The 26,921-nt window shown below is 41.0% G+C and overlaps 1 protein-coding gene across 3 annotated transcripts in view; it reads right to left on the minus strand.

Annotated features, from left to right (window-relative positions):
• peak1 (pseudopodium-enriched atypical kinase 1) overlaps positions 1-23,444 on the minus strand; it is a 156,396-nt gene extending 132,952 nt beyond the window's left edge. For 2 of the 3 annotated variants that reach the window (XM_078167711.1, XM_033634786.2), the window contains exon 1: positions 23,257-23,444. The gene's annotated coding sequence lies outside the window, so the exon portion shown is untranslated. Of the gene's footprint in view, positions 1-10,580; positions 10,767-23,256 lie in introns of those variants that run through there. The other variant, XM_033634788.2, reaches the window with a different exon arrangement.
• Positions 23,445-26,921: the final 3,477 nt, after the last annotated feature.

The following is a 26,921-nucleotide window of genomic DNA, read 5'->3' on the forward strand; positions in this document are numbered from 1 at the left end:
AACAGTACTTGTGTTTATTTTTACCCTCCATGTTTCTCCACCAAACTCCCCAAGTTTCTCTTCCTCTCTCTCCACAGCATAGGCCCACTACCTCCCAGGGCAGGCAGCTGGCTCCACATCAGACACAGCTGAGGACAAAAGGGAAACTCCAGATTGTCGTGGTGAGGGCAGCCACCCGTGGCAGTGCTCAGTGGGATTCCGGTTGTTTATGGTTGGCACTAATTACAGATCGGCCGACTCACCGAGCTCTAGAAACTCCAGTTGGTACAAAGAAGACACAGAACTGGTTGAGACAGAAACACTCAGGCTGACCATTAAAACTGTATTCACTTGCAGGGAGCCAGATAAAACATGGAGTGATGTAAGCTCAATGGGGGGGCTTAGAGACATCACTCAGGATCAAGCTTGCACTCCCTGGGGAAGCCTATTAACTTGTGTAGGGGCACAGTGTTGCAGTTTTATTGCTACCCTGAGGGGTGATGTCGTCAGCATTTCGAGTATATATGTATAGAATTGAATTCCCAGTATAAGCTGTTGTAAAGCTAATCGTACAGATAATCTCCCTCTTCAAAGCTCCCTGTCGCATTTTACAATCACTGTAAATCACTGGTGGCAGCATCTTTTCAGTAGATTGTTGCATTGTGCTTTATAACTGATCTTTTGCAAGGAATCCCTTTGCAGTATGTCTTGATGGAATAGAAGGTCCATAAAAGACCCATGTCAGTGATTTCTTATCAGTTCAATCAATCAATCAAATCGATTCAAAAGCTCAGAGAAGGGACTAGCCGCAGAGCTCCAGGCTCAGGCCCACCTCCCCCTTTTGAAACTTCCCGGACTTGGAGAAAGGAGTCTCAAATTGTGAACGCCTGCCAGAGACGATCATCAGGATACTGTAGCATGCATTCATTGGTTTAGGTAAGCCACACGCTGCCCACCAATAACACCAAGGTAAACAATACAACATATTGATAAAACATCAAGCAGCAAATAACTCATGCTAACCTTATATGTTTTATCCTAACGTAAGCTAGCTATGCTAATGTCTTTAGCAAACTTATATTAATGTTAGCTAAAATGTCATTTGTTTGCGAACAACATTAGCAAAGCTAGCTAACATTGGCAAACTCATAAGGTTATACGCTATTTGCTGCTGTAACTTTATAAGTTACATCCTCCATCCATTTTCATCCGCTTATCCGGGATCGGGTCGTGTTGGCAGCAGGCCCAGCAAAGCATCCCAGACGTCCCTCTCGCCAGCAACACTTTCAAGCTCCTCCTGGGGGACCCCAAGGCGTTCCCAGGCAAGATGAGATACGTAATCCCTCCAGTGTGTCCTGGGTCTGCCCCGGGGCCTCCTATCAGTGAGATGTGTCATTTATTAATGATAAGGGAGTGCAGGAAACGTGAGTTTCCACCATGGGTACTGGCAATAGCGATGGGACCTAGTGCCACACATTATTGAAAGCTCCAGCCATGTTGGATCTACCCTTAGTAGCCAACAATACTTCACCTGACATCTGATTCTGCTAATAAAGGATTACCCTCCATTTTAGGAGATATCAGACTTTACAGAGATCTGGGTTAAGAAGTTTGTATCTGGTTAATAAATAAAAACATTCACTAAACACCTAATTTTTACAACAATAAACTCTGGTATGGTGGTGTACAAGTAGCTCCCTTGGAAAAGGTGCATTTGATAGCCAGCCTGAGACTTATGTTACATGTCATTCCCTACGCCCTGGGCTACTGGTTTTATGCCCCCACATCTTTACAACATCTATACAACATCTTGACAACTGTGGGTGTATAATTTCTATTCCCCACAAAGCTTTGACTGACATGTTAATAGACAATCACATGCAGGAGGTGGGCATGTTATGTGAATTGTTGATAACACAAACATGAGCCTATGGTGAAACACGGCACTTGTAATCACAATAAAAAGCTAAAACCCGTGACGACTTGTGGCTCATTGCAGAGGGCTGCTCATTTGAGCTGAATAAAAGAATTGCATCACGTGTTAACCTACGAAATTCAGTGAAACAAACAGAGGGTTGAGTAAAATCCAGCATGCAGTCTCTTTCCCTTTGAAATGTGCACTGCATAGGAATGTCGAATCCAAACAGAGCAGCCCACTGCTTTGCAATTTAACACTAAAGTATGCTTCACTTTCCTCTCTGCGTTGTGCTGGTTGAACAGCTTGTATTATAAAATGGCAACTACCTGCCACTTTTATTTTGTTTAAATGCCAATCACTAGATTAAGTAACTACTGGTTATGTTCTTGACAAGGGAGGTGATGCAGATGATTAAAATAAGACTAGAATTACTGCCTCACAGTTATATGCCTCCGCAAATCAGTCAAGTTGCCTTAACAGTTTACATCTATGTCCGTCCAGACTCATATATAGCCATGACAGTTGATAATGCTTCAAATGTGTTTGCTCCTGCAAAGAAGCCACATTTTTATTAACACATGGATGCTTCACACACATCTTCAACCCACCAGGACAAGATCTATCTAACCCTCACCCTAAGAACGGCACCCAAGATTAGTGTCAACAATTCAATGACCAAATGTCTTCCTTTCTGTTCTTGAGTTACAGCCAGAATAATGTTTTTGCAGAACATTACGACGTCACAGTGAAGTTGCCCTTTGACCCTTCTGGTTTTAAAATGACAAGGCTTCATCATTTTATTCTATTAGACATTTGTGTGAAATTTTGTCATAATTAGTGTTTGAATTCTTGAGTCCAACTGGACATTTGTGCCAAATTTGAAGACATTCCCTCAAGGTGCTCTTGAGATGAGCATTCATGAGAACAGTGACCTTTGACCACCAAAATTCAGTCAGGTCATCCTTAAGTCTTAGGGGGCATTTGTGCCAAATACAAAGAAATTCCCCCAAGGCCGTTTAAAGATATCGCGTTCACAAGAATGGGACGGATGCAGGGTCAGTGACCTTGACCTTTGACGACCAAAATCTAATCAATTCATCTTAGAGTCCAAGTGGATGTTTGTGCCAAATTCAAAGAAATTCCCCCAAAGCCTTGTAAAAATATCCTGTTCACAAGAATGGGCAGGCATGGTCAACCTTGACCTCTGACACTTTCAAAATCGTATCAGTTCATTGTTGAGTCTAAGTGGACATTTGTGCCAAATTTGAATAAATTCTCTCAAGGCGTTCTTAAGATACTGTCTCTACAAGAATGGGGCGGACAGACAGACAGATGAATAGACAGACGGACAACTGGAAAGCATATGCTGCCGGCCACGGCTGTTGCTGGAGCAGAGGCATTATAGAAAGGTCATAAATATTTAGACATTTATGGGAATTCTATGCATACGATACAAACATTCACAAAATGTTTACTATGAAACATATTAGGTTTTGTGCCACACAACAAACATATAACACAAGTGCTGACCTCATTTTATGTTTGATATGTTTGCTCTATTTGTTATTAGTCTTTATGGCTGTTGCTGTGGTATTAAACGACTGTGACAAACCTGTTTAATTAAAGCTTTTTATGAAGAGAGTCAGCCTGATTAATATGCATGTCCTCTTTTCTGTCATGCTTCCACACCAAGCCTAATTCTTGCTTATACAGTAAAAGTAAATTAACATGTCTTGCTTAACTGGCTGAGATGTAATGGGGGACTCATGAGCGCGTGTGCAAAAGAGATAGCTTTTAATTAAAAGGAGAGCGCTGGTGGATGTAGGGTGAGTGTGGGTTATATAATATATATTTAGTGTGTGTGTGTGTGTGTGTGTGTGTGTGTATGCCTGCGTGCAAACAAGAAAGAGAGAGAGATGAATAATTAGCAAATTTCAACCTTAAAGGAGCAGTGTGTAAGATGCAGGGGGATTTTGTGGTATCTAGTGGTGAGAATTACAGACTGCAACCAGCTGAAACTGCTCTCGGTAACAATTCCTTCAGCGGTCATTGTTCAGGAGGTTTTTACTGGGAACCAAATTATCCTCAGAGGTCACTTCCTCTTAAAAACAAACAGACCAGGTGATTTAAATGGGTAAAAACACTGAATAAAGCATGTTTTTCCAACACTGCTCATCGCAGAGGGGCTTCTAAAGGCCCTGACACGCCAAGGTGACAGTCGGCTGTCGACCAAAGTCGGGCTGTCGGTTAGCGTCTGTCACCCTAGTTTTTGCGGTGTGTCCCGCACTTCGCCGTCGGCAGCTTTTCGGCCAATTGAGCTGACCAAGACCTGCTGCTTCTTCCCACTTTAACCTGAACAACAAACCTCCGCTAACTGGGAGTGGCGAGCGGAGCTTTAACCGCAGCATGACTGGAGGGAAGCACAGCCAGTTAGCCTCCGCTAGTCTCTGAACTAGCCCCGGCTCTCTGTTTAGATCCAACCAGAGCACTGAGCCCTGGTTTGTTATTCAGGTTAAAGTGGGAAGAAGCAGCGGGTTTATCAGGCAGCTGAGTGGAGTGCAAGTGGAGCCTGCGGAGGAAACACCGGGACCGTCTGGATGTAATAGTCCGTGGAGGTGCTGCGGTCCTTGGCTGCACAGATAGGAAACCCCTCGGCTGACAGGATGTATCACTCTCTCACTCCGCGCTCTCTCACGCAGGTGAATGTATGTGCTTGGCCGTCAGATGTAGTCCGTGTAGTATGTTCAAATGCAACTGACACAGGGCAACGTGAGGCGACGTGAGGCATCGTAGACAGTTGGCTTTCGTTGCCGCTAGTTCTTTGATGTCGGTTTGGTGTGTCCGCACCTTAACTATGGTGGCCAATGCGAAAACGCAAATAGCCCTGTCTAGAGCCAGTGTCTGGTTTGTCTGCTCTAGGCTACTGTAGAAACATGGCAGGGCAAAACTGCAACCTGCGCAGAGCAGGACCCACTCCCTATGTAGATATCAACAGCTCATTCCGAGGTAGACAATACACAACACTTCTTATTTTCTTGTATGATTTAATTCAAAAGAGTAATGTTCTTGTATAGGAAGGACATACATTAACATAAGTATTAAATATTTAGTTATATTTGTGGATACTAAGTTACCAAAGTTTTGAAGAAAAAAATAAACTGTCCAATGACAATGACGTCAAAACATCTTTAACTTAAATATTATACATCACATGATTTCTGAGCTGGTTTACAACACCATTTAAATCAGGTTATTGGCCAATGTGTCTGTTGCACTCCTGACAAAATTAGTGTATACAATACATCTGTTATCTTTCCTAAAAGGCAGTTCACAAAGTACCAAGTAACGGCAGCCTCTTTAACTGCTTTCGAACATCCTGGATCACTGTTTTTTTACACTTCACAACAACTGAACCCCTTTCACATTCTCAACGGCACATTAACCAGAAATGATAACACAAGCGGGGATGTTTCACAGTGTAAGAAATGCTATCATCTCTCCCATTTCAGGCCTCTCGAGTGCTCTTTCCACCCCAAAAGACCACCTTGCGTTTCCTGACGCTAAAAGAAACAAACACAGAAATGGTTTTCTCTGATCTCTGCCGAGTCCCCATCACGTGTCGGTGCAGGTGTTCTGCTCCAGCACTCACCCAGGAGGAAGATATGCTGGCACAAGGGAGAAATATGCAAGCCAGAATAAATACACGTGTGTATATATTCTCCATTTACATATTTTCTTCTTCAGCAAAGAAAACAAACACACTTTTCGACTGAAACTCCTCCTCCACGTGCATTAATGGTGCCAGAGAAACGCCAAGGGAGAAGCCAGTCCTTATGTTTGAAGATTACATTTTCACTTTGAACTTGCAATGTTCTGTCCCACTACTGAGTCCAGACATGTAAAATTAACTAAATACTTGAGCTTGTTGTGCTGTGGTCTTGTTTGCGAGCCTCATGCTTATTGGCTAGTTTATGCACAGCCACTGTTCCTGTCACTCAACAGTCCTCTGGATCATAGCGCTTCCAATTCCTCCTCCTTCTCTTCCTCCTTCCATGGCCCAGATCTACTGGCTGAATGCCAATATCTGGGCAGGACACCCACCTGCTATCACAATCACACACTCACGCACACCAAAGTTTCAACAGCAAGCAGTCAGTTCAAACACCAAATCCACAAGCCACAAACTCCTAAAATCCGTTTCTTCTTTTCTCAAAGTGCTGTCTTTCGCACCATTCTCAGACGGGCACATCACACTCGTCTCATCCCCTACGAACCACCAGCCAGGAGCCCCCATCAGCCTGCCAGCCTGATATAGCAGTGGTATGGGCCCGGTGTGGGCCAGGGTCTAAAGGAATGGGAGTGTTTGTTTTCTTGCCATTTCACTCTTCGTGTGATCCAGATCGTGTCACGCACCGAACAACAAGTGCTTACACAACCGGGGGGAGTTGCTGTCACAGAGATTCGGCATGCACTAATATTGCTAATGAGATCACAGCATGGACGGGCTGTGTATATGTGTGTATGTGAGACAGCGACAGCAGTTAAGCAGGTAATTTGAGACATGCCCTCTCTCAGCTGGGCGACATGAAAATGGGGTGAGTCTGCAAATTTAATTTGAGCAGCACCAACAGGATTCTTTGCGGAAAAGAGTCCTGCTGTGTCAGGCAAGGTCAGGCAGCGGATGTTTGTTTACAAGTGATGTGGTGGCGAATGCTGGGATGCATTTTTTCACCGTGAATGTTGCATAATGTCTCAACAACCTTGGACTGCTCGGTGACAAATATCGTCAGGTATGACTGCTCTCCTCTTTGGCAGTAAATTACTTTGCTCTAAGTTTATATTAAATCCAGAAATAACTTTCTCTCATTGTAATTACAGAATCAAGAAGCACCATCAAGGAAAAAATTATTTTTTGGTCAAAGCTGACCTGAACTATTAAGCTTGACACCAATTTGAAAATCAAAATCTCTCACATCTAGGGGTGAGCACTATTTCAATTTGCCTCCCACTGGAATTACACTCAATTACCATGTTATTAAGCTGACCTTGCTAATTAACAGAGAGGTGTTTCTATTAATTAGGCAGCTGTCATTGATATAAATGGGGTACCTAGCAACAAAAAAACAATACAATTAACCACTGCTAGTTCTGCGCCTGACTCGGGATCATGCCAGTCAAATTGGATTTAGCTGTCTAATACAAACATACGACTATGTGTTCCTTTTGTTTCCATATAGGGTTTGATAGTTTGAACAGAGTTCAGCAGGATGTGCAGGGTGACCGCAAAGTTCACATGATATAGCAAACAAGCCAAGTTAGCCCACCAAGCTACTGCCCACTAATTATGCTAACAACAGATCAGAAATGTGCAAAAGCTGGAGAGACTGTATCATATTTAGTCACTGTGACCTGTAAATTCTCCACTTCCAAGCAAAAGGCAACAGATAACGTTATCTCGGAGCCTGACTGGGAAACGCCTCTCTTCCACCAGGGAGCTGCCTCCCTCTCACTCAGGCCCTGTTTAGACGACAACGGTTTCTCTAAAAACGGAAAAATCTGTCCTTTGCGTTTTAAAAAACTTCTGCGTTTATATGACGATGTTATTGAAACGATCTACTGGAAACGCTGTAGTATGCACGCCAGGCCAATGGGTGGCAGTGTAAATTTGCAACACCACGGCATGATGCCATGCGCCTGCGCTAAAATGTCTTCCTCTACAACGCGGTGATTACAAACCAAAACAAAGAAGACACAATGGCGAAAGCATGCACAGATAACTTTGTCTGGATGGACGACGAGGTGGAGTTGCTACAGTAACAGATCTACACTTCACTTCAAATCAACAGGGTGAGCAGCACAAACAGAGCTTGGCGTTGTTGTTGTGACGGTCGGCATGATTAGTGACTGGAAGCGTAATGCGCATGTGCGAAAAGTCTCCGTTTTCAGAGGAACTGCATATTGCAAGTTTACATGACAACAGAGATGCTGCCGTTTCCAAAAAGTTGCACTCTGGAACCCGTTTTCGAATCGTTGCATTTTCAGGCACTCAAAATGCCGCTGTCGTGTAAACGATCGGCCAAAACGCAACTAAAGTTTACCGTTTTCAGTTGAAATCGTTGTCGTATAAACGGGGCCTCAGACTGGCCCTGGGTCTGGGTCTGCAGCTGCCTGTACTGGAGAGTAGTGTGAAAGCAAGGAGCGCTCACTCTGCAGCAAAATCTGGAAACCAAAACATCCGCAGAAGTACACTACACACTGTCTGACAACAACAACAAAAAGACTTGAACTTTCAGGGTGCAGCCCTGACTAGGGATGTCATGATTATAGATTTTCTTGGTACGATTATTGTCAGAGAAATAATCACAGTTTTACGATTATCACAATTATTATGCATTAATTAATTTCACACTATAAATGTGTAAAATCACATGAACGCTCCTTATAGATCTTTAAGTTTCATTTATTTCCATGTGCTCCTGCTTTTTCTATTATCTCTCATCACAACAGTGATGGTTATAAGTACGTGTGGCGACTATTTTGTTCATGTATGAAAATATAGTAGCCGTACAACCGGCTTGGTAAGGTTGGAGTGTTTTTAAGTTGATGTTAAAATTAACGACGAGCATTTGTGAAATCCTGCACTTGTGTGGACGTGAGTTTCTGCCTGTCGTCTCACTCCAAAGAGCTACACGGACCCAAACCCATTACAACCTCACGCTGTGTGCACACAAACTGCAAAACTATCCATCAAAAAAGTTTTTGAGACGTGCCTTAGCTTGTCACGTTGCACTGTAAGCCCAACTTGTATCATACCACTACGCCATTAATTGCAAATGACACGCTAACATATCATTTTTTAATTCAATGTTACATTAGATAAATTGAGATTGACATATTTTAACCCAGTTATTGTGCATTTACCTTTACTTGCGAATGTAAAGCCGGGTGGTTGTCCCGCAGGTGTTGTATCATGTTGCTCTTGTTTGATCCTTTGGCCGCGACTTTTTTGCTGCATGTTTTACAAATTGGAAAGCCGTCATCAACAATGACCCCTTGGTCATTTTGCGATAGCCAAAATGATCCCACACGGCTGACTTTGGGGGGGAATAAGTCTTCTTCATCCATACTTCATCACTCGGAGACGCCGCTTGTGTAACTTTGTTTTCGTTCCGCGCGAGTTGCGCCGACCTACTGTATATGTTTCCGCGTCGCGGCATAATCTTTGGATAGTGACGGTGTTGAGGAATCTTCACAAATAATTAACCGTGGCGTTTAAAATCGCGGTTAATAGTGAAATCAAGTAATCGTAACATCCCTAGCCCTGACCACCACCAAAAACCACATCCTCCAAAATTACCATACAGTTTATTCAACACCTCTCTAAAACAATTTAAACAAAAACTGAGCATTATAACATCATCATTCTCATATCTTCGTGAAGGCGGCAATGATTGCAGGAGTGTTCTAATAGACTGTAGTGAGACGCAAACATACACAGATACCACATGGGGACTGCAAGAACTAGGACTGGTCAGCTTTGGATGCCTGTATTTTCAGCCACATCCAGCAAAGCCATCGCCACTGCAAACAACCATTGCACGGCAATAGCCTCTGGCTCAATAAAGAGATGAGGCAAACCTTCCCATCATCATCTTCATTACAAAGTTAAAAAAACGGAATGTAAACTGTGAAGAATTTAATTAAAAGTATGATACGGTCTGATCATGTACAACACATCCATCTAGCGTTGAGGTGGTGCTATCAACAGGTAGAACATCTACATTTGACATCAGAATTTAATCCAGCTTTGCTCTGCAATTTAATGCAACACCACATGATTTTAAATACATCATGAAACTGGTAAAACTTCTCACGATGAATACTGAGATACTGTCCATACTGCCTATCCTACCGTGGCTGTTGTTGACCTAATTACTGCACTGTACTATTTCTGATTATAATACATTAGTTTGCAGTATATATGACATAGGAATTGGGTTCGTATGTCATCACATTTTCCCTGATGTTCTATGCAGTGTGACATGGTAATGCAACTGTGATTAGATAGCAGCCGCACGACACTGGCAGTATATATTTCCATCCCCTACTTCAGTTCAAGACAGCACTTAACACAATGTTCCCAATAGCTCAAATAAGCCAAAGCCGAGGCACAGAGGTATTAAAGTCGTCCCTGTTCATCATTGAATTAGGACAAGTTTAGAAACTGCCATAAAAAAAGACAAGAGGTCTTACTGTAAGAACAAGAGATAAGAAGCAAAGCATTTCTAAATTTCACATTTGAATGGAAATAAGTGAGTCACGATGACCTAGTTTAGCATTCAGAACAGTGGAGGGAAAGGTTTTATACATTTGCAGTGTCAGGAGGAGCCATTAATATGTGTGGATTTGCAGAGAAGCGCCACACCCACCACCCCCATCCATCTCATCTCTAATTTATGACTTCTATACTCCACTGAGCTTTGTCAAGATGCAGATTGATATAGAATATTTAAACCATGCACCATATAGAATACATCAATGCAACTAAAGGAAAATCTACAAAAAGCTCCAAAAACAGTTTATAAAATTTAACCTTGTGCAGACAAAGCTGTGTACCTGATGACCGTTCTGACACTAACCAAACACACATGTAAACCCACACAACCCAGCTCCGAAAACCTACCATGCTTCATCCTGAAAAGCTTCAGATTAATGTACGAGATAATATTGAGGCATTTAAGTTGCCCCCATCCAGCCCTGCAATCTCCAAGAGCAGGGACAGCTCAGGTTCGCCATGGTAAACAAGTCCAACAGCAGCAAGGTATGTCTGAGAGATTTCAGCACAACACGTAGTGTGTTATTTTAAGATGCAGGCTGAGTCCAGGGGAGTTGGTGAGGTCAAAACTTGGCCAAAAGCAAGTACCCCTCTGTGCTCTCAACACATTTGAGTAAGCCAGAATTGTGTTGGCCTCACCACAGCCACAACCAATCACAGAGGCCTTGTCCTAACTCAAACAAATACTTGTGTAGATAGATCACCACAGATCCTGCAAGGGAGGATTATCCTTCCATATATGGAGTTCAATACAAGGCAGTCAAAACAGAGATCGTGTAACACTGTTTTTTTATTTATTAATGCCACTTGAAGCTCGAATATCAAAGTCAACACAGAAACAACTGAACCACAGTCATTTTAGTAATGTAATTAAGTGGACACAAGGTCTTAGAGAGGAAGGCATTTTCTCCCGGGACAGACTTTATCAGGAGTTTCTGTTTCCCCCTTTGGTGACATTTGTTTGGTGTAAAAGTCAGTCCCGGTCTTTGATAGCCAGACTATGAGTCAAGGTAAATCCCCAAGAGCAGTAGCCACTGGGCCAGACCGGGGCCAACATTCTCCGAGATCAAAAGGCTAACTGTAGAAACACTGCTGAGGAAGGCGATATTTTTCACCTGTTTCACAGATACATGATGACAGTGTTGGAAATGTGAAATGTGCACGTGCAGGTGTGCACACATGATGGGAGGGCTCAAATGCATGTGACTGCTGCATGTCACTTTTCCACAGTGTCGACAGAGAATTTTATTTGTATTTCATAGCTATTTGCTTTACCCCATATCCATACACACCCAGATTTAATCACCAGAAATGCAGAACTGTGGGACTGAGCCTGAAGGCATTTTGCCTCTAAATGAAATTGGATACCAGAATCATCCAGAGATTTTTATCTCCCACCACATATTGTCAGGTCTTTATTGGCCATCTCTCATTCCAGCCTCGGGCGGTAAGCTGTGTTAGTTCTCAGACTGAGGGACGTATTAAGAGCTAGGATTGCAAAACTCTGAGAAAGAATAATTTATTCAGGCACAGTTTCCACATTTCATGGTAATAAAGAAAGCGCAGATTAATCGCCTGGGAATTCAGTGCTCAAGAGTAAAGAATTTATAGCAGAGTTCCTTCAAAGACAATAATTAAACGGTGGAAAAATTAGGCCACATGGAGTAATTATTGCACGACACATTCCTTATTGTTCGTTCAGGACTTTAAAGGTCAAGTATCCCCAGATCTATTAAAACAACAGGCTAGAGACCTTAATCTGATACATTTTTAGCCACAATGCTCTGACACAAAGTCTGTTATAAGTTTTTGTGCCAAGTTTGCACTATAGGTGGGAAATGTGATTAGCCTGATAGTCAGCTTTGCGTCCATTTGTTAGTAGTCCATTAATCATTTCCTGTGGGGGTCCGATTTGATTTTGCACTAAACAACTAATAATGAATTACGTGCTGACTGCTCTGACATTTCCAGTCTGCAGTGAAGCTGCTTTAGCCACTGGGCAGTTAGCATGCATTAACCTTATCAGCTACTAACTTTTTACAGAGAAACTAATTATTCAGTATACATTTTCTTAATGCAAGCTGAATTTACTGGATGATTATGAACAACTCTCTCTCATACTTAAATGAAAGCATAGGTCGATTTGCACTAACTTCCAAAACGACTTATATGACTGGGCCAAAAATGTCATAAATTACTGTTATAATGGTTTTTAACACATCCTGAAACGGTTGCGCTTCTGCTCCAAAACTACTTGGTCAGAATTAGGCAAAAAAACAACAACACATGGTTAGGTTAAAGAAAAACATTGCGGTTTGGCATTTAATAAGTACTATGTCACATACGACACGTAACATATGTCACTAGCGTAGCATGCTACACATACTAGCATACTAAATTGTTAGTAAAAGAAGTCAACCTTGGCTTTGGCACGCAGTGTTCAGTGTTCATCAGTTTCCTGTGTTCTGCAGGATTTATACTTCTTGGCGAATCTACGCTGTACCCTATGCCATAGCCTGACATGCACCTCCCAAGATATTACTAACACGTCACAGCGATGCAGACCTCCTGTCTATTTTTGTAAGCTGAAACCATTTCCCTTTGTGGAAAGGAAGCTTTTATTTACTTTTATTTCACAGATAAGAAACAATAAATTGTGAAGACAAAAAAAATAGCATTTTAAGTCTTGTGTGTGTTTTATCCTGGCTTCATATGAGCAGAGGAAATCTCAGCTTGTCGCTAGGCTAATTTATACAATGTAAAATGCCATAAGTTTGTGCTAAAAATATTAGCTTTTTGTATTAGTGGGGAAAATGTGTCCAGCAAAAGACAAATGCTTTGTCTGTGAATGCTGCGAGTTATAGTGAAGCAGATTTGTGTACTTGTGTTTGAAATTGTCTCTATTAAGTCATGTTGAATGCGTGTTTTCGGTGTGTTCTGAATCAACTAAACTTTAAAGCACTTCACAGAAACCCCACCGCCTACTAGTGTTTTGGAGTTGTTGCACGGACACACTACCACACAAGTATAAATGCTTACAACAGCATAGGCAACACGCTTTATTTGACCCATCCACCAGCCCTCCCACCCACCCTATAGGGGCGAACTTTGACGCTTTTTATGCTACGTCATGTCACTTCTTTCTCTGCCCCTGTAATAATTACTACGACCCCTAAAGAGCACCCCCTTACAAGTAACATTAGTATGAGACATAATAAACTTCTTGCACGGTCGACCTACGTGGTCATTCTTTCTGTGAGAGTGGGCTGGTACCTGATACTAAAGGTGTATACGGAAAGCCTTATCACTGTTAAAACACGGGCAACTCCTAAAGCAACAAGGCTATGGCCAACTTAAGTTCCCCTAACAATGGCTTTAATTGGCTCGGGTTATTTTCCAGCCAAGGAAACCTTAAACAACTTTTCTTTCGTATTTTATGCTCTTTGGCAAAAATGTACAACAAAACATGCTAATTCATTATAGCAGCCTTCTCTAAAAATGATCTAATACTCTTTAGTTTTCTGGTGAAAAGCCACTGGAATCTCTTGAAAACCACTGAGGGCTTCCAGCCACAGCATCACTCATTATCCCCATTAGTTCTCTGTTAGTAAGTTGGAGCCTGAGAAATAACAGAACATATCATGCTTGGAATGCAACGCAGCTGGAACGGACCCTTGAAGGAATCTCCAAATGAAGCTTTTGGTTTCAGGGTCAGAGAGTCTACATGAGGACAGAGTGTATATACAGTGTGTGAAAATCTGTGTGCAAAGAACACAAATTTGTCAAGGCTCTAATCATTAATACTGTTACGGATAAAATGAATGAGCTGACTTTGCCTATGGCCAAGACTCCTTCAGAAATATTCAAACCGATCCCAAGTGGCGCTTGAACCATGTCTGAGGGAAGGTCTCCGAGCCAGGGTGAAATCCTAGGAGGGTTTTGAGACAGAAGTGCACCATCAGGTCATTCAACTTCAAAAAGGGCAGAGCATTCATTCCGCATGCTGCCACGTTTTCATCCATTAGATTTTCCACTGACGGCCAAAAGCAACAGCTAATGTTAACGTCTGACATGACCCACATCAATCAGCTATTAAATAGACTTTAACGAGACATCGTAGCGCTTTTTACAAGCAGGGAGACAGGTGAGAGGTCTGGAAGACGTCAACAACGAAAAAGGCCTTACATCACCACTGGCTCTGGTTCAGCCTTTGTTTTATTGACCCCACAGGACGATGATGATGGTAGGAGTAGTCTACCCCACACCCACTATTCAGTTCAAAAGGAGAATATTTGACACCATTAAATCACTGACTCCAACAGCTCCAGCCCATTAAGTCAGTTTAGGATATGCTGAATAGCTGAACTCTGCCTGCCCTGTGAGGAGTAGACACACTTTTAAATCACATGCTTTGGTAAGAGGACAAAGTTTGACAAGGGTTGAGCGGCCGCATACAGCTTTTAGCCAAAGTTAAGTCAGTAAGGTCATCATCTAGGCTAATAGTCCTCATATGTATGCATAGCACAACAGCTGTGGCACAAAGGCTTAGTGGAATAATGCATTTGGACTGGACTGAAAACTGCAGTGAGTATTTAGGTTTGTACAGCATAGTATAAAGTATATAAAGCAATAATAACTTGTCTAGAGGCTACATATGAGCATCCTCACAACAGGTTGATGTGCCTTTTGATTAATTCACCAGCCTTTATATGCAGCTTTACTACATTATTACCTCAACTCAGCTAATAACTCATTAGACGAGCTCATTTTCAAGGTCAACACCTGAGCTAATAGCTTATCAGCAAAGCCCGAGCCTTGAGTTTCCCAGATAATCACAACTGTTTACAGAGTCAACATTCCTTTGAATGTGAAACAAAACAATTTTAAACAGATTCAAGTGTCTCAGCTCTCTTGTAGCAGTGCATGTAAGACGCAGTAACACAGAAAACAAAGCCAATGCCGGCAAGATTACAGGAATTAATATGCGCATATCATCTTCTGACTGAAAAGTCTTGACTTAATCAGTAATTAATTTCTACTTTATTGGACCAAATACAAAGTGATATCATAATACAACATAGCTTCTTGTAGTAAAATCACATTTAATGCAATACTGGACATCAAATGTTGCTGGTTATATGGCAGCATGCATATGATACTACAGTGACAAATCCCTGCCAAGCTGCATGTCTGACCACATGTATAATACATAACACATATGGTCACACAGACATACAAACAAGCATGACCACAGCACCCACAAGGTTGCTGGTGAGACTTTTATGATTGTGCCTGTCTCATAGATCAAATGCCCTGACAGGAGGAGATGACAGTGTCACTGTAATCTGCTCCTTTATCATCCACCATCTTGCAAAGAGCCACAGATCAAAGACTGATACCAAAATGACTCATAACTCTGATGACATTTGGTCGACCTGGCGTAGCAGTGATGTCGTGTGGCATGCAACAAGTGTGGCATCAAGAGAAGAACTGAAAAGCAGTCATTTTGCACTGCAATTAAAGTGTAAGCTTCTAATTCATAAACAGGCTTTTGGTAATCAAAACAAAACTTCAATCTACCTGAACTGAAACACGTTTCACCATTCATCTGGGTGACTTCTGGAGTCCAGAGGATTACTTTAATTTGTTCTGACGTCTTCCCACCTGGATGACTCAGATGACACTATACTGGCTTTTGGTGGGGTGCTATGTTATTGCCTGATAGCTGCAAAATGTTCTCGGCATAAGCCACGACCTGGAGCTGCCAACACGAATTATATCAAGACTACAGATTCAAAACAAAACGCGACCGGGCTCCGGCGCTGCCTTGATTGCAGGCAGAGCTGTAGTTTTTAGACATGGCTTCCAGCCCAAACTGCACTTCATCAGGCTCCATTGACCTTCTAAAACCTGGAGTGTTTTGTTTAAGGGGCAACTACACAGCCAAATCTGTGATGCTGTGAAAGGGGAACAATGTTGTTTATCACAAAGAGTGTGACATTTGGAAAAAGTAGGATTGAACTTTGCTGAGTTGAAGACCTCAATTTGGAGATGTTTGGATCTGGAACCTTACTTCCAGTCACTAAAATACACATTTTTAACCGAGTGGCAAGTGTTAGTAGCAGCGTTTCTGTTTATTTCGATCATTAATTCATGTGTATAGGGACAACCCTGACAGTTTACTTCCCTAGATGTAACCAAGAACACTGGACACTAAAATATGAATGTGATACTCCACTGATTTCCAAAAACATTATTTGACTTGTCCCTCTCCATAGGTGGATCAGGGTGCAAACTTAGCCACAGAACAGAAGCCCTGAAGTGAGGAGGAATGCAGTGCCTTGTTCAAAGACACTTCAGAAGAGGGGATGCATGAAAGGCAAGGTGAGGCGGTATTTTCAATGGATTCACACAGAGAAGTGTTACAACAGTCTGCAAATCACATTTGTATGCTAAGGTCAGAGGCCTTAGTCAGAAGAACACACACACATACACACACATGTATGACTGTAAAAAAAATCCAACTTCAAAACCACTGTAATATGATTTCCACCTGGTGTAACACAACTGTACTTTTGCAATCCGCCCCCTTTTTGAGTGTGAGCGTGTGTGCTTGTGTTTGCTCCTTAACCTCCAGGTCACACCTGTTACCTTGCTCGAGCCCTGGCTCAGGGGAATAGGGAGAGGTCAAAGGTCATGGTGTCACATGACACGTCCGTCACAGATCTGTGTCAGAGCGCACACGTGCACATGCATTCTGCCAACCGAGAAATTACTTGTTATTTATGTCGCTGAATTTTCATTGTGACAAACATTTGTGAGAACCATATCAGCTGAAGAACACATTTGGAATAGTTTCTGATGAGCAAACACTGCCTTTAAGATTAGGTTAGAAATATCCCAACTGGTCCGACTGGATAATAGAGTAAAATAAAAATGAAATAAGAAAAATATAAGCATGAATACAGTATACTGAAATTAGTTAAGATAAAAATGATGAAAACTGGGGCACCCAGTAGCTCAGTGGGTAGAGTGGGCATCCCATGTACAAAGGCAACGTCCTTGCTGCAGCAGCCGTGGGTTTGATCCCCGCCTATAGCCCCTTGCTGCATGTCATCTTTTCTGTCTCTCTACCCCTTTCACCCTTAATACTTTCCTATCAATTAAAGATAAAAGCCAAAAAATAATAATCTTGAAAATGATGAAAACTGACTTAATAAATTTTGAAGCTCTTTTTCTACCAACCACAATTAAATTATTTGGAGTTCAGGCAAAGTTTTATTCAATTTAATGGAGAGAGATGTGTAGAAAATCAAATATCACAATATTTTTTTACCAGAAACCTCAATATCAAAATTGCGACAATACTGTAAGTTTGACAATTGGTGCTTTCACAAAATACTTACACAGTGAGATGCAATAACCATCAGTAACCTGTATATAATGACTAAGTGGGTAACACAAATAATAGACCAGCTGGTAAGTTAAGAAAATTACATCATGTTACTATAATGCAGCATCTAAAACCAGGAAAAGACAACACTCACAAGATTATGATATCCAAAATCTAAGACGATGTCTCATCAACTCTTACATAACTCAATAGTTTCGTCCCAAAATACTATTATGCCTCAGGAAAAACAACACTACTTGTAAATCCATGACTTGATATATAAAGAAAAGAAAAACACAGATACAAAAGCAAAAATGTGGTGTGTACTAATGTCTTGAAATGACTTATTAGATTCAAATTAATAAATTTCATGCTTTAGTTCAGTGCCCAAATTATAACTGAATGTGTTAAATGCTTTCAAAAGGCAATGATGCTATGTAATAATTACGGTCAAACATGCTGCACTAGCTCATTATTATGCTGGACCATATTTTTTTGGTTCATTTTGTTTTAATAGTGCAGACAAGCAGAGCTTTTCTGTTTTTATTCATTCAAAATTCAAAGATTAGAATTTGTTTTATTGCTAACTGGCACTAACATCCGCTTCCTATGGATATCTATCTGATGAACAAATAATAATAATCCTCAGTTCAGGTGAAGCTCTGAGTCACTGATCTCTCTGGCAAACAAAAACAACTATCATTCCCATTCACAATGTGTAGGGAGTAGGGATCGATTGTGAACGTCTCATTGCACTGCTATTTCACAGTATGCCTCGAGGCCAGTGAGTCATCTATGACATTCCTTTGCAACACAAAAAAATGCCTATTATAATGGGAAAGGTAATTTACGTCGCACTTATGTGACCTCTTCTAATACCACTGAGATCAATACAGCAGTGTGATAGGTAAACAGAGAGGTAAAAGGCAAATAAAATACTTGTGACTGTTGAGCAGCTGCCCCAAATAACTAAATGTTCTGATCATTTAGGCGTATATCCTGCAACTGTCCAACTTTATCTCCATCAGTCAAAGACGCTGTGGATCACAAAAGCTCTCGCAGCCCGGCTGTGAAAATAGACAGATCAAGATCAACACAAAACACTATCTTCCTGTCGCTCCCCACAAAGAATGCCAGGTATGTTCACAATTCAAAAACGTAGGAAACAATCTAACAAATATTTGTCCCGCGCACTTTGGGGACAGGCATCCGCAGGGCACTTATCTGAAGGCAAATCTGAAATCTCTGCAAATCCGCCTCCCCATCCGCTTTAAACAGGTGAAGAAGTAACAATGTCAGACGCCTGGCTTTGTTGACACTGTCAACTCAGGAGCGGTAATCAAAACAGAAGCAAGGAGCGAGTAAAAACAAGAACTGACAACTGCAGTCCCACATGAACGCACAAAGAAGACCTCATTTATCACAAGCCCAGTGTCTGTTTTGAATGGGCTGAGATTTAGAGCTGCAATGTACTTCAACTTTCACTGGCCTGAACTTGTGACACTGAAACTGAAGAATGTGTCACTTGCACAAACACATTCCTCTTCATATAAACAGAAGGGTTTGTTGTTGTTTTATTGCAGAGGAATAAAAGATACTATGGATTTCAGCAGAAATACAACTAGGGTTTGACTGATATGGATTTTTGGAGTGTTTGTTTTTCCCCAGAAGCTGACAATATTTTGTACATCTCTCAGCCCGCATGCTCACTGAACATGAGCATGTGGGTTGGCAATCCACCTTGAGATCAGCATCTGACCCACATGTGTAACGTGTGATTTTGAAGGTGCAATACAATATTTACAGGGCATGTTGTGCTCTCCACTGCTAATTGTCGCTCAACTCTTGTACCTTGAATTTAGTCAATTCACAAATTAGCCGCTTTTTTCATAATGGATTAATAATTTTAATTTTTCAAGCAAAAATGCCAAACATTTACTAGGGATGCTTCGATTTATCGGCTGCTGTCTGTCTGCATCCTGCTGGTAAATACGATGACAGTCACAGATGGCAGTGGATGGTGTTTTTCTGTTGTGTCACATCACCTTTGCACAGGCTAAAAAGCAGGGCTCGAGAGTAACAGTCACAAACTTAAATTAAAGAGCAGGTACAAGACGAATACAATGACTGTTTGGCAAATGGGCCCTGTGATCTCACTCCTCTCACAAACAGAGATCTTACCCAAGATGCCTTCAGGACAAAAAGATGCAGTGAACTCACTATCGTCTCATCAGAAAATACACTCTATTGTTGGGTGATAACACTACATTGTGAACAACAAATCCCTGTTAAAATGGGCAGGAGGAGAGCTAGTTAATGTTAATTTTGTAGCTTGAATGAATTCAGTTGTTTGAAGGTGAAATATGTTTTTGCAGCAATATAAAACAGATATTAAAGAGGGAATTATGATATAGCAAATGGGCTATGGAAGATTTGTACTTGTTCAAAGGTAGTGTAATGAAGGGCTATATTAAAACAGCTCAGATACTTTCTGTAGTGTAAATTTCTTTGTTGTTCCTGGCATAAAAAGGCGGAATAAATAACAGCAAAAACAAAATAACCCACTATCTACTATCTGTCAAATTGTTATTTTAAATATCGGTATCAATATCGGCCCAGAATTTCAAAATCAGTGCATCCCTAACATTCAGCTAATACAGCATTACAAATGTAGGAATTTTCAGCTCTTTTTTTGAGATATATGATAGTAAAGAAATGCCTTTGGGTTTTGAACTGCAGGTCGAACAAAACAAGTTGTAATGATTATTTCCACAGTTTTCCCCCTGACCTGGAAAATAATTTTCTTTTCACTCCTCTTCTCAACAACAAAACTGAAATTTTAATGCAGTTCTTACATGCCATCTGGTGCCTCCCTCAGAATAATGGGAACCAGAACTACGTTTTTAGACAATATTACGCCTCTTCGTTAAACTGACTACACATTTTAGGCTATTCTTGAACCTTTAGCAGCTGTCTCAGTTAGGTGCCTCTGCACGGCTCAGCACTCACCTGAGACCACAGATGTTGACAGGTGAAAATCTCACCCCTAAAAAAAGTTCATATCTCTCCTACAAGCTCCAATTTGCTAGTTTACACCTCAACTGCAATCAAAATTCAATGTCTGTCCTTACTCATCAGAGCCTCTGTGCTCAATGCTCATTAACAGGTGGCAAGTTCATTTTTGAAATAGAAAATTAAACACAATACTGATACTGGTATATTTTATGTGTTATTTAATGCTGTAGGCTATCATTTCAATACCAATTTTAATTTACAAAGGCAAAGTGATACTAATATTTGAAACATGTCTCCAATAAAAAATATTACTGGTATAAAAGCGTGGTATAGACAGCTCTGTTGTGTAATACACCAGCTAACACATGCCCACTCTGGATACTGTTAATAGTTCATCATGGGAAAAATATGGGTGATCAGTTTTTGTTTGTTTGCTTTCCTAAGGGATGCACGATAACATCGGCACGTCATCGGTATCAGACGATATTGGCAGACTCGGCCAACATGCTTCTTCTCATTTTGCACAATGAATGAATATTACATACACTGGAAAGTATTGTATTTCCTGTCTCTTTCTGGTGGGCCATCACCATAATAGTATGCATGCATAATATGATGTTAATGCCGCTACAAAAGTGACCTGATGATCACTAACATTAGGTAGGGATAAAGGCGGATATATCGACATCAGTATTGGTTATCAGTCAAATGAGTTGTTACATACTGGCATATCTTATATCGTCAAATAATCCAATATTGTGCATCCCTTTTTCCCATTTTTTCTCTAAACATTCTCACCTGGGTCAGCCTACTGTTAAGACCTGTAGGTTGAAGACAGGTCTTTGATGGAAAAGGAGGACGAGGCAGGATGAACCCCTGCACCGGTTTACAGGTAGGGTGAGGTGAAATTCAAGGAATAAACACCTTTAAAGAGGCAACAGATAGCATCTTTTCCTAAATATATCATTATGAAAATAATGTGGGTTGCCCAAGGTAGTGGCCACAGTAAAATCAGACTATCAGCGTTTACATAGGTTACTTAGTGGCTGTGCAATAAGCTTCTGCCACCGTTGCCAAAATTTCGCGGAAAAAATCTGCTTTACGGCAGGAAACGCGACACACATCACTTTACTTTAATGCAGTCTTTACAATGAGGGAAAAAACACCATTTATGCCATATCATACTGCAACGATATCCAAAATCTAATACAACATAGTCTTATATCTTGATAATGATGTAATATCTTCATAATGCCCAGTCCTAACTCCAATCAGGTTGATTTTTTTAATTACTTGGCAAATCAGTTTCACTCACAGGGGCACTAAATATACACTTTACCGCACAGATTTCCACTTAGTGACAGTGTGATGAAAGAAATTCAGCAATTAATGTCTGACCTAGTAGGAGGGCAACAGTAAAACGTCTTTTCTTTCCACTCATCCCCATTCATTCCCTTATTAAATTAACATTTAGGGTGATATGATCATACACCGTTACGACTCTACAGAATGAAGTTGTTGAATAATAACAGCTGCTGGGAACGTAAAACTGAAATAGGAACTTTCCTGCACTGTATATGGGAATGTAGTTTGGTCAGACCACTCTGGGTTAGAGTATTAGAAATTTTGACTTGTTGGGTTGGTTCAAAAATCCCTTTAAGTCCAAAGTTGTGTTTACTGGGGGGTCAGTCACAAATACAAAAAACCTATCCAAGTGTGTATTATCTGTTATTACTGTGGGTCTAATAACTGTCTGCCGAGTTATCATAAGACACTGGAGGAACTGAAAGACTGGGTTAATGCAATGGTGGAAATAGCATCGTATGAATGTATCAGGAGAAAGGGACTCATCAAAATGGAAGATAAGCCTACATAATTATGAATTTGCTATGTGGTTATGTGACCCTGTAGATTGATGTATGAGGACATATGTGTGTGTCTTTAATATGTTTCTTTATCTACTGGAGTCCACCTCTGTATTATAAAAACAACACCTTGTAAATAATATAAGTATGCCATGTGCCTAGCCTTTCAAACCAATAAAAACTTGAATTATGTATTTTAAAATATCTCTCTAATGAAGCCATCTCCCACTGGTTTCCTCTAAAGCACCCTGAGGTGGTCCCTGGACCCCTATATGTAACTTAAACGCTGCCTATCCCGTTTCGTAAACACTGACAAGTTGCCTCATAGTTTGGGCTTCTAACCAAACCAGGTGTTCGCTAAACTAACTTTTTAACAAACCCAAACACAAGCAGCATCCACAGTCTGCACACACGGAGCTGTTCCCTTGTATTTCAGCCCTCAGTCAAGTTATGACAGCAGCAGCTAGTTATGTTGCAACGTTACCAAGTCAGCACGCAGTCGGTAAATAGCGCTAACATTCAATACGGTGTAACGTACCAACGGCTAGCGAACTTCTTCGCATCCCTGGACGTTGGCTGCATGTTGTTTTACATTTTGTGCTAACTCCCAGAGCCGTTAGCTCCTTCGTGAAGACACGACATTCCCCTGCTGTACAAAGTGGAACTTGGCAGCCGAAGGAAACTGACGAGACTTGTGGCTGAGACACTTTCAATTTAGGAAAAAAGCAGCCCTTAGCGAACTTTTCCGTACCTTTCTGACGAAGAGTATCTCCCCGCCGGTGCTACCACTTCCTGGCAGACATAAATCCCGGTTTTGACACCGTCGTCCTCGGCAGGAGTAACGAGAATCCGAGTGTGTGTAGCTCAACTCTTGCCCGTGCCAGTGATTTCTCGCACACAGCTCCTCTCTGCGTGGCTCCGGTAACAGCCGCTGCAGTTTTTTCCACCAGCCTGGAGCGGGAGCGCGCGCACCGGGATACTGGGCAGGCCAGGAGAAGCGCGTGAGCGCGCAATTTACAAGGCACTCCAAAGCGTCTGTGGAAATGTGGAGATCCACTCAAAGGATTCACACTGTTTGTCATGCATTTGTAATTTAAAAATAAAATATGAGTTTGCAATTTATTTGCAGCTTTTACGAAAGTGATAGAATGTAAAAAAAAAAGTTTAAATGCTACTTTTTAACTGGATGATGGTCCTCAGCATCAGTGTCGTAAGGAAGTTATTATGGGCCCCAGTGCACGCTATAATGATGGGCCCTTACACAGTTATTCTGGATACAATTTATAGAATGGTTGAGTAGGAAAACTTAGATCATCTGTATTCTTTTTGGTTTGCCATTAACAGATACAAAATTGGACCTGATGATCAATGTTTTATTTATTGTTGCCATTTTTTTTACTCACAAAGCTAAATTAATCACGAAACTAGTCCATACTCATTGAGTTTGCCGCACAGTTGCCCACATACAATTTCACATGGTGTGTGTTTGAGATACAGGTCATAGATTAAATAGTCAACTGAACCCATGAAGAAGAGCAATGTATTCAGACAGAGTTTTTGTGAATTTGATAGTACGATTGCTTTATTGAAAGTACAGTAGTACCATTGCCAATAGTGGGATAGTTAGTGGGCTAAACTGTACATTAGTAGTTGAGGTAGCACGGTGAAAGACAGATAGTTAAAGTGTTTATATGTTGTATTGACTTAAAAGTGGGGCGCACTGGTAGTTCACATGGGAAACATAGATTGACCACGTCAGTGAGTAGAAAAATGTGGGACAGACAGAATGACTGACTGACAGAATGACACACTGACAGTGATTATGTAGCCTACAGCATACCACACCATGACTTAGTCATACCAAAAATTAGAGAAAAAACAGCAACATTGGGCCACAGGGGGAGCCACAGCGATCGGTCGCATTTTAGCCATTTTCTGTTGTTATAGCGCCACCCAGTTGCCAATTAGAGTTAAATTTCTCCAGTCACCTTGAGGCGTCCTGTTCTACATATCTACCAAGTTTAGTAAAAATCAATATGGCTGTTAGGCCTAGATAAGAAATTAGCTCTCTAGCGCCCCCATTTTGTTTGATGGGGTCAATGATGGAGGGGTCCCCTCAGATTATGTGTGGTCATATGCCTACAAAGTTGCGCAGTGATCAGTGAAACCCTTGAGATGTTATACACCTTTATGTGATGAGCCACACCCTCCGCAATATTCATTGCCTTATAGAAGCTCAGTTTTAGTAAGTTTTCCAACTTTTGCCAAGAGGGAACTTTAGATATTGGTCCCTAGATTATGTTCACCCAGTTTCATGCAGATCGGTCAAACTTCCTAGGAAGAGATCGATTTTAAGTGTTTTTCAAAAAAATCAAAATGGCGGAAAATCTATATAACCGGAAGTTATGGGTTCTTGAGGCAAATTTGTTCCTCATGAGGAGAGGCATCTCTGTGCAAAGTTTCATGTCTCTACAGCATACGGGGCATGAGATATGCCCATTCAAAGTTTGCAATTTCAATCAGTTGCTATAGCGCCCCCCCTTTGGCCAATTGATGTAATATTGCTTCATTCACATCCTCCCATGACCCTCTACCACTGTGCCAAAGTTCACATGGATTGACCAAGTTAGTGAGGAGAAAAACGTGGAACAGACACACAGACAGAGTTTTCGTCATTATATAGTAAGACACCATCCATCTTTACTGGCGTCTGTAATGAAATTCAACTTTAGACCAAGTCTCTTAAATGAATTACCTGCAGATGTGCAGAAGACCTCTATAGATTAGGTACAGTAGGTAGGTAATTGCTTTTCCAGCCTTATTATATCTTTTAATCTTCTATTTTGTGCCTTTTTTGTTTGTTACTTGTCTTTGTGTTTTGTATCTCTGGTGTTCTGTTCACTGCATCCTGGAAGATCATAAGTATTTGACATTTGCCTTGTTGTGTTTGTACATTACCTGTCCGAATGGTTGAATAAAAAAGTTTTTAAAACATTATGACAGGCCCTAGTGCACGCTATCCTGCACATATCCTCTCATCACATGATCAGAAACTTGACACTGGATGACATCAACGTACATATTACTCAACAATCACAGCTGCATAACTGCATATAAGGAAAAAAAACAATATAGAAAATAAGAAATTATTCATTTAATTTAACAATTTTAATAGCTGATTTATTGTTACAGAATATTTGATTTATAGAATAGGTGATTTACATTCACAGAATAAACATATAATTTTGTGATAGATGCGACTGACTATTTTACAGAAAAGAAAGAATAAACATAACAGAGATGGGTTTGCTTTTTTCAAGGGCATATACTGTATAGCATATGGCGCTGTTTTTAATTTAGTGATTGTTCCTCTTTGAACACAGGCATATTTTCAAGGTGGCAATCACTCATTAGGGCCCATTCTCCACCCACGCATTGATGGAGGGCCCACTTCCTCAGTGGCATGGATGCCTGCAATAATTATGTTCATTCTGAATATAAGCAATGGTACCCACATTTTAATTTGAACCAAAATATTATCATTATTTATTAGAACATTTTACAACTTCTCCCATTTGGAGAAAAAAAGAGAGATGCAGGTTGTCGGCCACATGACCTGGCATGATTTTGATATGACTAAAGCAGATTTCAGGAGGACCCATTCACTGGACACCAGCCATTTCTGTGGGCCAGTCTGTGAGTAGGCAAGATGATATTTGAAGTACACTTTGCTGATAATACTCAGCAGATTTGGCTGAAGGACTTTTACTGGTAATGGAATATGTTAACATTGTGGTACTGCTACTTCTACTCAAGTAAAGGATTTGAATACTTCATCCATCACTGACAATGACCATGTCAGTTTATTTGCACTGCAGCCTATAATGTGCATCACTATTCTATTCTCGGGTGTTACAAACAGTAATTTGTGCTGCTGTGGTATTTGTTCATTACAGTTTTCTTCCCATTAATGCCTGAAAAGAAAAGCCACGTTCACTGATGATAAATTATGAAACCACATCTCAAAGCAAATGTGATTTCAAGTAGTTCTGATTATTCAAACTCATGTTTGTGTGCAAAAGACAGCTGACATCAGGAGGAAGCAAACAGCTGTGCAGTACAAAGCCACAGTGAGTGTGTGTGCATGTTACAGTTATTGGGAAGCGTTGAGAGCAGCCAGTGTGTCTTTTACTGACATGACGCTTCTCATAAACGATAATGACTTCTGGAGAGGAAATCCCCTCCTTTCCTGCTGCCTTCAGGTGCTGTTGGAAATATTCTAATCATAATTAAAAGCCAAGTTCACATGAAAAACTCAGGTGAGTCGCAGAGTAACTGTACATTTTTTTCCATTCTGAAGATAATGTTTAGTTTAGGATACCACCAGCAAACCACATATTTAGTTTTGATGTTAAT

The sequence above is a fragment of the Epinephelus lanceolatus genome, chromosome 5 (assembly GCF_041903045.1).
Source record: "Epinephelus lanceolatus isolate andai-2023 chromosome 5, ASM4190304v1, whole genome shotgun sequence".
Lineage (NCBI taxonomy): Eukaryota > Metazoa > Chordata > Actinopteri > Perciformes > Serranidae > Epinephelus > Epinephelus lanceolatus.